The following is a 16,529-nucleotide window of genomic DNA, read 5'->3' as shown; positions in this document are numbered from 1 at the left end:
TCGAATCATTTTGATTTTAGTTGAAGCAACTTGCATTCGCTGCCTCAATTACGACTGTAAAAGTTATTTGAGAGGCAAGTCCATACTTCTTGAGAAAACAGCCCGAAAATTGTAAAAAAAACACTATTGTACCGTATGTAGTGCGTGGAGAGCTCGAACCGAATACTGCGTTCATCCACACTTTGGTTATTATAATATTTTTTTGAATATTAGACATAGCAACCGATTTGGTCCAAACATTGTATCTCTAAATATTGTTGAAACTTAGTTTATGTTAAAATTTGGGACCTATCTGTCCAATCATTTTGGTACCACCCACACAATGTTCCACATTTTTGTGTGGTTAAGGGTATGTTCAAGGATCCTTTGGACATTTTTACCGAAGGTTTTCCTAATGGCCCTGTTTACAGCGATATTATGTTTTTGTAGGCTAGTGTGATAAAAAACCCTATCTATCTTTATCCCAGCAAATTTTTGAGCTTCAATCCTATCCATACATTTGTCGGTTCATACGCCCAATATTTTTTTTTTTTTTTTTTTTTTTTTTTGGGAAAAATAATTCAATCCACCCAGGCTGAGGGTATATCTCTGTCGACAAAGCCGACTGATACTTTTTACTTCTGTTTATTTTATTATTTGGTGACGTAGGGGATGGAAGATACCAAGCAACGGTCCTGACCGGCTTTAAAATGGCAAAGCCCAGGATTTATCTTGGTCCCTCTTTCATCTCAAGTGGACACTGACCTCCCCGTGGTGTCACCTGGGGAACTGCCTTTAACAACCGTTGAAGGTAGTGAGCTAACATGTGCCGCGTTCACCCATAAGAACGTTAAAAACTTGGGTTTCGGCATCGGGTTAGTAACCCTCCCCTAGAAAAACAGCCTACTATGAAAAAAAGAAAAACAAATCCCTCAAAAGTTTACGACCCCCGCAAACGTTTTAAGGACCATGATCTGCGAATCTGCACCTGGAATGTTCGCACTATTTATAGAGAAGGTGCAGTTTACGCATTGGCAGATGTACTTGAAAAGTATAAGGCCGACATTACTGCCATACAGGAAATACGATGGAACGGGAAAGGCGTCACAACAACACCTAAAGGTGACGCACTGTATTATAGCTGCCATGACACAAAGCATGAGTTTGGTTGCGGATTTGTAGTTGGTCGGAGGTTAAAACATCTGGTCTCCAGCTGCACCCCAGTGAATGAAAGACTCGCTGCAATTCGATTAAAGGCAAAATTCTTCAACATCAGCTTTATTTGCGCTCATGCTCCCTCTGAAGACAAGGACGAACAGACCAAAGATATTTTTTACGAGCGCTTAGAAGAAACTTATGACCGTTGCCCTGCCCATGACATTAAAATTATACTAAGCGACTTTAATGCCAAAATTGGAAAGGAGAATATCTTTGGCCCAACAGTCGTGAAATTCAGTCTCCACAGTGAAACATCTGACAATGGTATGAGGCTGATAGACTTTGCACCTGCAAGAAACATGGTAGTTAGCAGTACCAGATTTAAGCATCTCGATATTCATAATGGCACCTGGCTGTCTCCAGATCAAAGAACAAGAAATCAAATTGATCACGTTGTGATAGATGGAAGACATGCATCAAGTGTGTTGGATGTACGATCGTTCCGAGGTGCAAACATAGACTCGGACCACTACCTTGTTGCGGCAAAGGTACGTACCAGATTAAACGTAGCAAACAAAATGCGAACAGACACAACACGGAAGTTTGACATCGGTAAGCTGCAATCACAACAGATAGCCACAGCATATTCCACTCAACTGGCCCAACTGCTTAATCAAAGCACTCCTCGTCCCGATAACATATCAGGACAATGGCAAAACATTGCCCACTCCATGCAAACAGCCGCAAAATCAGTACTTGGATACCAGAGACCTTCACCAAGGAATCCATGGTATGACCAGGAGTGTCGTGCTGCTACCGAAGAGAAAACTGCGGCATATAGGGCTACTTTACAATCAGTAGCAACGCGTAGCACACGAGAGAGGTATCGGGAGAAAAGGAGAGAGGAGAAACATCTTTTCCGCAGGAAAAAGAGAGAGAGAGATGGAGAAGCGGGAGTGTGAACAAATCGAGATGTACAGGAGACAGAATGAAGTCCGAAAATTCTACCAAAGAGTGAAACATCAAACTGATGGCTTTGGAACTGGCACACCCTCCTGTAGAGACCAGCAAGGTAATCTGGTAACTGATACAAATAGTGTGCAAAGGATATGGAAAGAGAATTTTTCCAAACTGTTGGTATCCAATAGTAGCGGATTCGACGATGATACCACAGATCCAATCCAAGAAGACGGTATTGAATGTATACCACCCGGCCAAGATGAGGTAAAGACAGCAATAAACCGGCTGAAGAATAATAAGGCAGCAGGAGCTGATAGCCTACCAGCCGAGCGGTTTAAAACCGGAGGCGACACGCTGATAAGGTGTATGCATCAGCTAGTTAGCTCCATCTGGCAGGAAGAACGCGTACCCGACGATTGGAACCTGAGCATCCTGTGTCCCGTCCATAAGAAAGGAGATAAGACTTTATGCTCCAACTACAGGGGCATAAGTCTTCTCCCTATCGCATACAAGATAGTGTCAGGGATATTGTGCGAACGACTAAAGCCCATGGTCAACGAAATAATTGGACCATACCAATGTGGCTTTAGACCTGGCAAGTCCACCATTGACCAGATATTTACCCTGCGCCAAATCCTGGAGAAGACCCAAGAGATGCAGATCGACACCTACCACCTTTTTGTCGATTATAAAGCAGCCTTCGACAGCCCGATACGTTCAAAGGTATTCTAAGCAATGTCTGAATTTGGTATCCTCGTAAAATGACTCTGACACAAGATCTTCAGTTAAAATAGGAAAGAACCTCTCCGAGGGGTTTTATACCAAAAGAGGTTTCAGGCAAGGAGACAGCCTTTCGTGTGACCTTTTCAACATCCTGCTAGAAAAGGTTATACGAGAGGCAAACGTCAAAAGAAGTGGCACAATCTACACCAATTGCCACATGTTACTTGTTTATGCTGATGATATAGACATCATGGGACGATCAGTAAAAGAAGTAACCGATACCTTTATGAAGATCGAAGGAGAATCTGCTGAAGTGGGTCTGGCGGTAAACGGCGAGAAGACCAAGCTGATGGTGTCGACGCGCAATGCGTCCATTGAGATTGGACCAACTGTTGAAGTTGGTTCCTATAATTTTAAGGTAGTAAAAGACTTCGTATACCTCGGCACCGCCGTAAACACAACAAACGACATGAGTTGTGAAATAAAAAGAAGAATTGTATTGGCCAACAGATGCTACTTTGGCTTAAGTAAGCACTTTAAAAACAAAGCCACAACTCGTCAAACAAAAATAACGCTTTACAAAACACTGATACTACCCGTGCTAATGTATGGGTCCGAAGCCTGGGTACTTGCGCAAGCAGATAAGGCAGTGCTTGGCGTGTTTGAGAGAAAAATTCTTCGAAAGATCTACGATCGCATGAACCACGAGCTGTATCTGCTATACAAAGGCATCAATATAGTTAAACGTATCGAGATGCAGCGATTGCGTTGGCTAGGCCATATCATAAGAATGAGCGATGATGAACCCGCTAAAAAGGCGTATGAATACATGCCACATGGCGGTGCACGCAGAATTGGCAGGCCAAGGAATAGATGGCGCAAACAAATGGATGATGAGATGAAAAGGCGCGGTATTCCAAAAAGCGAAGCACGAAACAGAGAGAATTGGAGATCTTTTCTTAGTTCGGTCTATGGAACAAATGTTCGTAATGGGCCAGCTAAGTAAGTAAGCTTATTTATTTATGTTTAATATTATTAGCACAGTTAAATTATTAACCAACCTTTATTAAAATTTACTCGATTATTGGTAAATAATAAAAAATCCAAAATGTACTTTTTTACCAAACTTTGAACTTTTAGAAAAAAGTGTCACAGAAACAATATATTACCAATTTCCTGCGTTTTGATTATGAATAGAAGTTTCGAAATGTAAAGCAGTTCACATCTTTTTTGAGAAAAAACTGATTGTGGAGCACTGATGGGCAGAAATGCTCTGCCTCACACACAAAAGTGTAAAAAATACATGAGTCTCTCGCAATTTGCCCATCAGTGTTGTGGAGCACAAAATCAAACATAAACTATGATGTACTTATTATTTTGACCATATGTGTATATACATACATTTGTAATTTTATAACTACCAATGTAAATAATGAGAATTGTTGTTATGTATTATTTTACGTCGGGACGGCGCGTACGCCATTCCCGGCTACCAAAAATTACACGCACGAGTTATTCACATTAGGAATAATCGCGGAGGTCAACTCAACCGAAAGTGCAATGGCCAAGCCTCACTCCGGGGGAACCGCCTTCATGATCACGGTAACCCCTACGCCAGGTAAGTATGCTTTTCTCAGCAATTTACGAACTATTTAGCCAAAACGAAAGAGTGATAGAATGAGAATTATTTTCGAAAAATAACAAACAACTCAAAGCACATCTTGCGTTGAAGTCAACATTTAACATACCGGAAAAGAGTATCACCAGTTGTGTTAGGTATAAGCATTGCACACTCATGGCACGTACATGAATAGTACAACGAAGCCAAAGAAAAATTACCCTCAGTAGATTGTGTGTTAAATCGTACAATGACTTAATGTGCCTCACAACAACACAAATTATAACAGAGCAGAAGTCGAAAAGGTCATGTACGTATGCATAGTGGTGGCCAATACATTTGCAACAAATTTACACGTTTTAGAAAAATGTCTCTAAAATACTTTTGAAATTGAAATTAGGTTTTTTTGCAATTACTTATAGTATAATTAGGGTGACCATTTCATCATTTTTATCAAATTTAGCATTATTTGTTGTATTTGGCCCCAAAATTTCTATTTATCAATTTAGCACTACATTCATTTTAGTACTTTTTTATAAAAAACAATCTGATAGTTTTTGGTTGAATACACATTTATACATATAAGCATGGCAACCATTTGCGTAGTGATTAAAGAACAAGTAAGAGCTGGGTTAAGTTCGGCCGGGCCGAACTTTTTATACCCTCCACAACGAACTGTATTGAAGAAAATATTGATGATAGTACTAAGCTCTTCCTCTTATTCCTTGCAGGATCAGAATATCTTAACTGATGATAACCCCTCTAAATGAGCGTCATCGTTGCTCTTTGCAAAACATGGACCAGAATTTACATTTTTCCGGAGGGAAGTTCTGTATCCTCTGACAACACACAATATTAAATTTCAGCAATCTCGGTTCGAAAATTCCACAAAAAACCGTGAAATACATAAAATTGGCCAATATCGGTTCATGTGAGATAGACTAAAACCTGGGTATTAATGGATACGTTTCTGCGAGTAAGTTTTCTATCTGGAACCTATACTGTCTGATTTTTTGCAAGGGATGTTTTGTACCTGCAATAATGTTTTGTACCTTTAGCAAAGACTTAATACCAAATTTTATCCATTTCGGTGGGATATTGATGACAAAATGACGACAATCGGGGGGGTACGCTTCTACGGGGGCTATATGAAGGCATGGTCCTATACCGACAAATTTCATGGGCAAAGTTTTGTGCCCACAACGAAGACTGAATAAAACATTTCAGCCATTTCGGAGGGATATAGAGGCCACAAACTTCAAAATACCGAGCTACCGTTCTGTGGGGGCTATATTAAAACGATATAGCCCATTTTCAATACCAATAATCCTAGCAGTAATAGGAACTTTTATACCAAATTATAACGAGCTGCATCTTGAAAGACACTGAAAGACGGACTAACGAACATGGCTATTTCGACTTAGAATTTTATGCCGATAAAGAATATACATATCTCATAGGGTCTCCGACGAATATTTTGACGTGTTGCAAATGGAATGACAATTTTAATTACACCCTTTATAGTATGGTGGAGGGTATGATAACACTTATATTTAGCATTATTTTTTGGCATTTTAGCATTATTTTAATTCTGATTCTGAGCAACACTTTTTTAGATCTGGTCACACTGAGTTTAATGCTTCAAAAATAAGACAATAACAAGTTTTAACTCCATATACAACAACAATTATGAAAACAAGTGAGCCAAGGCTATAGTCGGGTCGGGGACGACTATGTGATACCCTACACCACTACCCCTGTGCATAAGCGTTTGACTAATAAAATTCAAAGTATTAAAATAGGGATAGCTTAGCGCCTTTGCTCTGAATGTGTTCATTAATACAGGTCAATTTTGTTGAAACGCATTTAAGTACATCGTCAGTACAACTTAAATAAAAATGGAAAAGTGGGATGTACGCAAACCATCATTATGCTTCTATCTCCGTGAGACCCCCATCAAATTTCCGATCAACATTCCGACCTATAGTGTGATTTCACAAAAAATTGAAAAAGGGATGCATTACCGACTATTGTGATATCTCTGTTGTTTGACCACCTATGACAACCTATTTCACATCGTTGTAAAGGTGATATTTTCTACTTTCCTTGCCAGGTTTTTATTTCGATACACCTCTTACAGAAGAGAGATATTCGCTTTGAAATAAAACGTTGGCCTTTTCTCCAAATAAGTTTTTTTTACATTCCGACCCCTGACTAATATCCGACCATCACCAAAATCAATAGGCTTCTTTCTCTGTAGACCCCCATTAACCCCCAAAATTTCGTGACGATCCGATCAAAATTGCGACCTGTAGCGTGATTACAAAAAAATGGAAAAATGGGATGTATTACCGAATATTGCGATATCTCCGTTATTTGGCCACCTACGCCAACCTACTTTGCACCATTGTCAAGATGGAATTTTCTACTTTCATAGTCAGACTCTGTTTTTGGAAGGTCCCCAACCAAAGCTGTGATATTCGTCATTATTATTAAAATTGCAAAAATTAAAAGTTGTGTTCTATCAGCGGCTATTGCGATATCTTCGTTGCTTGGCCACCTACTACAACCACCTATACATCGTTAGAAAGGTGATATTTTCTACTTTCATTAGCATGTTTTGCTTTTGATATACCCTTATAGAAGCGGAAATATTTGCTTTGGAGAATCCGTTGACTTTTTCTCTAAATAAGTTTTTTGCCCATTCCGACCCCTAAATATTATCCGACCATCACCAAAATCAATATTTTGTCCAAACTTAGTTTAAGTTCGAAGATTTATCGGTCCACTCCTTCCGGTACCTCCCCCACAAAAGTTCGAAAATGTTCGGAAAATTTGTGTTCACGATAACTCTTGAAGGGAATAACCGATTTGATCCATACTTTGGACATCGTGAAATTTCTACTAGACGTAGATGAGGTTCCAATATGGACTCAATCGGTCCACTCTTTCGGGTACCTCCCACACAAAATTTGGGATAATTTCAGTTTAGGACCTGTTCTTGAATTGCTTTGATTTTTGTTGTAACAACCTGCATTCACTGCCCCATATACGACGGTAAAAGTTTTTTCAGGGGCAAGTCCATACTTCTTGAGAAAACAGCCCGAAAGGTGTAAAGACCCCTCTTGCACCGTATGTAGTGGCTAGAGAACACGATAACTCTCGAACGGATCAACCGATTTGGTCCAATATTTGGCCTTCGTTATATTTTTCCAAACTTAGTTTCAGTTCGAAGATGGGCAATACCGGAACTTTCTCCCAATATTTAAAAATGTTACTAAAATGGTATGCAAGATATATCTTGAATGGGGCAACGAATTTGGTCCAAACGTTGGATCTCTTAATATTTTGTCCAAATTTAATTTAGCTTCTAAAATGACCCATATCGGTCCTCTCCTTAGGTGTTTTTTTACATAAACCACATTTATGGGCGATCATTATTTTTTAAGTCCCACTTTAAATCGTAAAGCCTTATGGACCAAATCAAAAATTGATCAACCAATATGTGCAAACTAACAAAACTTCTGGAAGAATACGAGCGGTTCAGTACAAAAACAAAACGCTGATTCTGTTTAACATCACCAAGGTAAAAGGCGAATAAATGTGCCAAGAGGATGATAACCTTTACAAACTGCAAATTAAGAGCAAAGACCGCGTTATTTAGTCCAACGACAAACGGACTGGTGCCAATGCCATTCACCCACACAAGCGAAAGAAGACAATAGATGCAAATGTGTCCACAATTTCCTGGTCCGTGATACCTGACTTGTTCGAAAGTAGCACGGACTCATCTGCCAGCAGTACAGATATTCCTTGGGAGAATGACAATGCAGCATCAAGGAGCAAAAGGAAATAAGGAAGACGCTTTGTTATAAACTCAAAGCTGTCGTCCCACAAAGTAATCTTTCCGCTGTGGGCATTGAAATCCCAAGCCCATGTTGGTCAGGAACCCATAAAGCATTCGACAATGAAGCTGCTCTGGTAGCAGCATATAATGCTGGGTTGGCAGCCGCTGGCCGAAACACTTTTGGTTTCGGGTCAATCCGGTACGTAAGAACCCGCTGCCGTGGGATTGAGGAGAACTTAGTAAGGACGTTTTATTTGGGGAGCATGCAAACACCTTGAGATCTTTGAATATCAGACTGTGGTGGTCCGCAAGAAAAATCAATAGAAATTAAGTTGGCTGCGCTGAGATTGAAAAATGGAAAACTCAAACAAGCGCAGAAGGACTCCTGAATGTGTTAGATGTGGGAATCAATCGAGATAATTGATGGCGATACAACAAGCGAGAATACCAGCTAAATGACAGGCGTTGTAAATCGACTGCAGCAAATATTCACAGGGAAAGGTTACTCCACAGCCAATTTCGTCAGTTGCCAGCACCATGTGCTGGATCGCGTTATTCACATTGTCATCGAGTACTTCTTTGTGCAGAATTTGATGAACAGTTACTTATGTTCAATTTAAAGCGACTCTCAGCAATGATAAAGAACGACTGCAGAAGTTTTAAGCTTTTGGACCATAACTTCAGGAAGCATGAACTTGCCCACAAAAACATTATATAGATGTAAACAGGTCCACAAGGAGTACGTTCGGTATAAATTTAAAAACGAACCTTGAACTGTCCATATACTGCAATTAAATGACAATTTAGAAGGTTTTGTCCAATATAGACATTCTTTGAACTTGATGTATCGTGCTCATCAGTCACTTTATTCGACAAAGTAAAAGCTTTTATGTCATTATCTCAGGCAGTATAGACATGCTTCCGAAAAAAATACTGTCGCGGAGCTATCTGTATTCAAATTTTTCAAAACGATTCAACACATGTCCTTGACCTGCACAATTTTGAAATGTTGTGCAGGGGTACCGAAAAAGATTACTGGTATAGACCATATTTAAACCTGCAGTGCGATTCACTACCGACAAAAATCGGTAAAATTTAAAATAAATTAATAACAATATAATGATATATATCTTAGATGGTTATATAAGAACGTCTCGATGTCTTATGTTACACAAACTGACACCAATGTTAGAGATGACCTCTTTCTTAGCGTCCAATCGAAATTTTATGATTTTGTTTAGCATGGACAGATTTCAGGTACATACAATTGTACTTTAATAAGAACAAAGTGTCAATAATGACAATTGTTGTAATGGATTATTATATGTCGGGACGGCGCGTACGCCATTCCCGGCTACCAAAAATTACACGCACGAGTTATTCACATTAGGAATAATCGCGGAGGTCAACTCAACCGAAAGTGCAATGGCCAAGCCTCACTCCGGGGGAACCGCCTTCATGATCACGGTAACCCCTACGCCAGGTAAGTATGCTTTTCTCAGCCATTTACGAACTATTTAGCCAAAAGGGAAAAACGATAGAATGAGAACTATTTTCGAAAAACGACAATGAATTCAACTCACATATTACGTTGAAGTCAACGTTTAACATAGCGGAAAAGAGCATCAGCAGTGCTGTTAGGTATAAATACTGCACACTCATGGTACGTATCTGAATAGTACAAAGAAACCAATGAAAAATTACCCTTGTGTGTTAAATCGTACAATGACTAAGTGTGCCTCACAACAACACAAATTAAAACAGAGCAGAAGTCGAAAAGGTCATGTACGTATGTATGTATGTGTGAACATGCATTGCGGTTCACGTGAATAGCAACTCTTGACATTTTTCATTAATATTCACATTTTTAAATGAAAAAAAAAAAGAAATAGAAATAATTTAAAATATTATATATTAACAGAATAAAGAAACAATTTCAAGGAAAATATTTCAAAAAATCATTTAAGTAGTATCTCCATACTAAATAGAGTACACTGAAGTATTTAAAAAATTCTGGTGAATTTTAAATTTTGTCATGTAGATTAATGGGTTTCTTTAATATGTATGTATGGGTATTTGCTGATACAGTCCAAATCACTTATAACGGCTCATCGGTTAAAACGACGAGATCCAAAATTACTGAAATTGTGCCCTTTATAAAATTTTGGCTTCAAAATCGTAGATATTATATAGATTAAATGCCTAACCGGGGTCATATAGTATAGAACAAGTAAAAACGGCGATATGTTAGGCCGGGTCGATCTTTTTATACTCTACACCATACATTACATTGAAACCACTTCGGTTGGACTGTGTGGGTAATAATATAATAATTATAATTGTTCCACATACATCCCTGAAGGGACGAGGGAGACTTCTCTCATATAAATGAGTGGCTTAAATACTCAGGAAATGTCGCCAACAGTACTGAGGGGTATTTTAACACCGGTGAAAAATTTGATGTTCCCTGGCCTGGGAATCGAACCGCAGACATTTAGCGTGCAAGGCGGGTGGGCATACCATTGCAGGCATAAATAGAATACTCTCCCACCTGGCGGAAAAATCTGGAAAAATTACCACAGGTAGATCTTGTTGTCCTGATCATAAATATATAAACTTTTCCGGGGGAAGTACATACTTCCCGAGATATGGGCCTCTTAAGTTCCGAAAAAATGTTGTTTTCGTGCCCTAAATTGGCTCCTGTCCATAGGAGAAAGTCTTAAATCCCCGGCCGAAGGCCGGCAACTAAGGAAAAACTTACAATTTAAAAAAAAATTTCAATTTTTTTCCGTCAGCTGGTAGAGTATTCCATTTGTTCCCCAGTGCACCACAGTGGCACCCTGTGTGTGTGTGGTGGACTGTGTGGGTAGAACTAAAAAAATACGGAAATCGGGAAGAACTTATACTGACAAATTTCAGCTATTTCGGTGGGATAATGTGGCTAAAACCTTAAAAATGTCCAAAATGGGATGTATCGTTTTTGTTGGAGATATAAGAACGTGGACCTACACTGACAAATTTCTGGGAGAGAGTTGTTTTGCTCCAAAGAATACCGAATACCAAATTTCAGTCATATCGGTGTGATAATGAGGCTAAAACCTTCAACATATCGAAATTGGGTAGGTACTGTTTAATGGGGGCTATATACAACCGTGGACCAGTAATGACACATTTCTGGGTAAGTTTTGTAGTCCTAACGAAGAATAAATACCATATTTCATCATTACGTGTAGAATAATACGGCTAAAACCTTAAAAATGTCAATCAGTTGGTTTCGGTTCTATGGAGGCAATATAAAACGTGGACCTTTGCCAAAAATTTTCTGGGAAGAAGTTTTGTAGTCCCACCGAAATATCATATTTCAGCCATTTTGAAGGGATAATGAGGCTAAAACCTTCAAAATACCGAAAATCGGGAGGTATCGTTCAATATGAAAACGTTTAGCTATACCGACAATTCTCTGCAGGAATGTTTTTGTTCCCTCAACAAAGACTAAATACCAAACTTTAGTTATTTGAAGATCAAAACACCGAAAATCGTGAGGTACCGTTTAATGGGCGATATGCCGATATTTCTCTGCTGGATTATTTTATATCCCCTACGAAGACTAAATATCAAATTTTAGCCATTTTGGTGGGATAATGCGGCTTAAACCTTGAAAATATCTAAAATCGGAAGGTGCCATTCTATGGGGCAATATCAGAAAGTGTCCCGAAGAAGACTAAATACCAAATTTCAGCTATTTCGATGAGAGAATGTGGCTAAAACCTTGAAAATAACGAAAATCGGCGGTTACAGTTCCATGGGGGGATATATCAAAACTTAGACCGATATAACCCATTTTCAATACCAAACATTCTAGAAGTAGTTTTAACTGTACCAAATTAAAAACCTCTATTTTAAATTTTGAAAGCTGTATCTAGATTTCAACAGTCTTCTATACATATGTATATCAAAAGATGTGCTACAAACGGAATGATAGTGTTAATTATAGCCTCCACCTTATGCAGGAAGATATAAAAATTCTTTGCGGTGTTGGGTATAATCCAGTGAATGCCCGAAATACAATAATCTCTTTCATAGGAATTTTCTACGTACGATATACCCAATTGCAGTTAATTCAATTTAAAAATGAAAGAAGGCTTATTTGTAAGCAATACCAAAGCGTGGCCCTAGGTTATTATTATTTTTTTGCATAGAGATTATACGCACTGTGGATTCGTATTACCTGATATTGAAAACGAGGAAAACGCGAAATAATTTGCTTACAGTGTTTTGAAGTCACTGAGACTCATTTATAAATATATATTTTCGTCCACCACTGTGGAATATAGGTTCCGGAACGGAAACATGCGAGGGACTAGAGAATCTTACAGACCAATATCCCTTCTCTCGCCTGTAACCCAGACTCTAGAAGCCTTGCTGCTCCCGACAATAATAGGAGGTTATCAGTTTGGAGATCATCTGTATGTTTTCCGAAAGCACCACAGTAAAACGACAGCTCTAAGCGCCAACATGCTTCAGGACATTAAAACCAACACCTCCAGCCGAGAAAATCTTAAACTAACTATGAAACTGTCGGAGTGATACCTATCTCCGTATCCTTTTAGTGTATGATGTGAATGCAGATTTGAAAAAAATGCACCTCTCGAAATGGGAGAAAGGGTAGATATTATAATGTACTCACTTGGTTCGCTGGAAGAATTGGTTGTTGTTGTACCTGCATAGGTTTGATTTTGAGTGGTCAGCTGAGTATTGCGGAACATTTGATATTCACAATATCTTTCATTCAAAATACTTTTTTGACTTACATCCATTCTTTTTGAAATCCTTTTGGACACATTAGATATGCTCATTTATGTACATTTTTGTATTAGCTTTTCCATGGCCAACAATCTCACTAGATTAACGTTCCATAACATATTCATGAGATTCGGGGACTCTATTGAAATATTGCGACAGAATATTTATCAGTATGTGGACGAAGTCAATAGCAAAGAAAAACCGGGAAAACTTAAGCGGTTTAAGTGGGCCACGGAACAAGTGTCGTTTAGGGGCACCTCTGGGATCGGTCCGAAATTTTTACCATAGGTAGCCCTTGGGACCCTGATTCCAACGATATATAATTTTCCGGGGGGAAGTCCATACTTCCCGAGATATGGGTCTTGACATTTCGGAAATTTCGTACTTTCACACCTTTAGGTTGTTTAGGGGCACCTATCGGATCGGGCTGAAATTTTTACAGTAGATAGCCCCTGGCATCCTGAATACAACGATATATAATTTTCCGGGGGAAGTCCATACTTCCCGAGATATGGGTCTTGACATTTCGGAAATTTCGTACTTTCACACCTTTAGGTTGTTTAGGGGCACCTTTCGGATCGGGCTGAAATTTTTACAGTATATAGCCCTAGGCATCCTGAATACAACGATATATAATTTTCCGGGGGGAAGTCCATACTTCCCGAGATATGGGTCTTGACTTTTTTACTTTTATCACCATTATTTTTAAAACGTATGCAATATGGGACTCGTTTTAAAGCTCACGAAGAGTACTTTTCAATGCCGCCTTTTCTTTCTCCTATGGACCGGGCCAAAAGTGGGCTACGCGATCAAAACTCTCTTTTAAATTGAAAATGTTCTTAAGTAGCCGGCCTTCGGCCGGGGATTTAAGACTTTCTCCTATGGACAGGGTCAAAAGTGTGCTACGCGATCAAAACTCTCTTTTAAATTGAAAGTGTTCTTAAGTAGCCGGCCTTCGGCCGGGGATTTAAGACTTTCTCCTATGGACAGGGTCAAAAGTGGGCTACGCGATCAAAACTCTCTTTTAAATTGAAAGTGTTCTTAAGTAGCCGGCCTTCGGCCGGGGATTTAAGACTTTCTCCTATGGACAGGGTCAAAAGTGGGCTACGCGATCAAAACGCGTGCATAAAAGTACTCTCCATAAGCTTTAAAACGATGCCCATATTGCCCACGTTAGAATTGTAAAATGTCAAGACCCATATCTCGGGAAGTATGGACTTCCCCCCGGAAAATTATGTATCGTTGTATTCAGGATGCCAAGGGCTATCTACTGTAAAAATTTCAGCCCGATCCGAGAGGTGCCCCTAAACAACCTAAAGGTGTGAAAGTACGAAATTTCCGAAATGTCAAGACCCATATCTCGGGAAGTATGGACTTCCCCCCGGAAAATTATATATCGTTGTATTCAGGATGCCTAGGGCTATCTACTGTAAAAATTTCAGCCCGATCCGAGAGGTGCCCCTAAACAACCTAAAGGTGTGAAAGTACGAAATTTCCGAAATGTCAAGACCCATATCTCGTGTAGTATGGACTTCCCCCCGGAAAATTATGTATCGTTGTATTCAGGATGCCAAGGACTATCTACTGTAAAAATTTCAGCCCGATCCGAGAGGTGCCCCTAAACGACATTTAAGCCTGGGCCACTAAATAAAATTGCTCATTCAAAATGTTTCTTTTAATTTTCTTCACGTCTTTTTTCTTTTTTGCATTTCGATTATTTGGATTTGTCAACGTTTAAAACACAAACACGCTTTCCAACACTACCTGCTTTGTAGCACTACACAAATTAGAGCTGGCAAAAAATCGATGGCACTATCGATAATATCGATTATTATTTAAAAATTCAATATCGATAGATATAGTTTTGCCTATCGATATTATCGGAATAAAAGCCCATAACCTGAAATATATATAAATTTGGCTGCTTTTCGGTTATGTGTGTGTAAGAAAGTAAGTCCGTAGTCACACGAACACATTTTTCGTTAAAATAAAATGTATTTTTTACATTTTTTATAAAATAAAAGCAGTTGTTTATTCCCCTTTACATTTCTGTGAACTACTTTTGCATAATTTCACGAAAATCATTGACATTTCCGCCATTTTCATCTGCAAATTAATGGCGATGACAACTTACGATAATATCGATAGCAATCGATATTTTAAAACATTATATCGAAAATATCTAATGTTGGGAATATCGATGGTTTGCCAGCTCTAACACAAATGAAAATGAAAAAATCAAAGAATATTAATGGCCTGTTCCCGTACTTTATAAAGTGGTAAAAGTCGTAAACGATTTTCATATAAATTTTGTGTACGGGAACGTAAAATGTGTAAAAGTGGTAAAAATTGTAAAAACTTTTTAGTTCTGGAACAGAGCTTAAGTCTTATGCATGATACAATAAGAAGGTAACATAAGATGTCAAAATTTGGCATAAATTCAATGAAATTGACACATTATAGCTCTGTTCCAGAACTAAAAAGTTTTTACAATTTTTACCACTTTTACACATTTTGCGTTCCCGCACACAAAATGTATATGAAAATCGTTTACGACTTTTACCACTTTATAAAGTACGGGAACAGGCCATATGTTACCATCAGCTGGGCTGATAATGCTACCTTCTTATTGTATCATGGTCTTATGCCACACGATGAAACTTGCATTAAAAACTTTTCCATTAGTCCCAATTTACCTTAGGCGAGTTTACTTGCGGCAATTGTTAGTTTGTAGGTGAGAGAGGGTGCTGAGAGGCAAAGGGTTACCATATGCCTCACCTCTCTCTCCTACAAAATGACAATTGCCGCAAGTAAACTCACCCAATGTAAATTGGGACTTTCCTATGGGTTCTTATCCACTACAACAAATTAATAAAATTACTCTCGTATGGAACTCGACCTAATAAAGCTGAAAACACATCCAACGTTTGGGTAAAGTTTTGTATAGATTTGGCCGTTTTTACACTGTTGGGAATGATGCCGAAAATCCAAATTCATTTGAAATATATGCCGGCAAACAGATCAACGCTGGACTTTGGTGTCGGCATCGCCCTGTTGTTGTTTTTCCCAACGCTCAATACAAAACTTTACTCAAACGTTGGATGTGTTTTCAACTTTATTAAGTGCCAATGCAAACGTATGCTTTGATAAATGTTATGGGATAATAGTACGTTTATATTTACGAAATCGAGTGGATTTTAACTGTCAATTCCTTTGCGTATACGTCAAATCATGATGAAATAATAAGGTGGCGTAAAACGTCCAGCTGATTGGTTTCAATCTGTCAAATTTTTTGTTATTGTGAATAAATTGTATGAAAACGTAAACAAACATTTTGACATATTGAAGAATTTTCCGCCAAAAATGAGTTGTTGTTGTGCTACTTACGTGACTTGTTACGTTAAATAGATCTTGCGTCAAATGAAAACTCACCTGAAATTC

The 16,529-nt window shown here is 38.7% G+C and overlaps 2 non-coding genes across 2 annotated transcripts; both read right to left on the bottom strand.

The window, feature by feature from the left end:
• Nucleotides 1–4,281: 4,281 nt before the first annotated feature.
• LOC141391594 (U1 spliceosomal RNA) lies at nucleotides 4,282–4,446 on the bottom strand. The gene has a single exon (XR_012409682.1). It is a non-coding gene; the product is annotated as a U1 spliceosomal RNA (small nuclear RNA).
• Nucleotides 4,447–9,611: 5,165 nt separating this feature from the next.
• LOC141391593 (U1 spliceosomal RNA) lies at nucleotides 9,612–9,776 on the bottom strand. The gene has a single exon (XR_012409681.1). It is a non-coding gene; the product is annotated as a U1 spliceosomal RNA (small nuclear RNA).
• Nucleotides 9,777–16,529: the final 6,753 nt, after the last annotated feature.

Source organism: Musca autumnalis, unplaced genomic scaffold (assembly GCF_047663935.1).
Source record: "Musca autumnalis isolate F117 unplaced genomic scaffold, ASM4766393v1 scaffold_1, whole genome shotgun sequence".
NCBI lineage: Eukaryota > Metazoa > Arthropoda > Insecta > Diptera > Muscidae > Musca > Musca autumnalis.
Note: the sequence above shows the minus strand (reverse complement) of the source record. Positions and strands in the feature narration are given on the sequence as shown.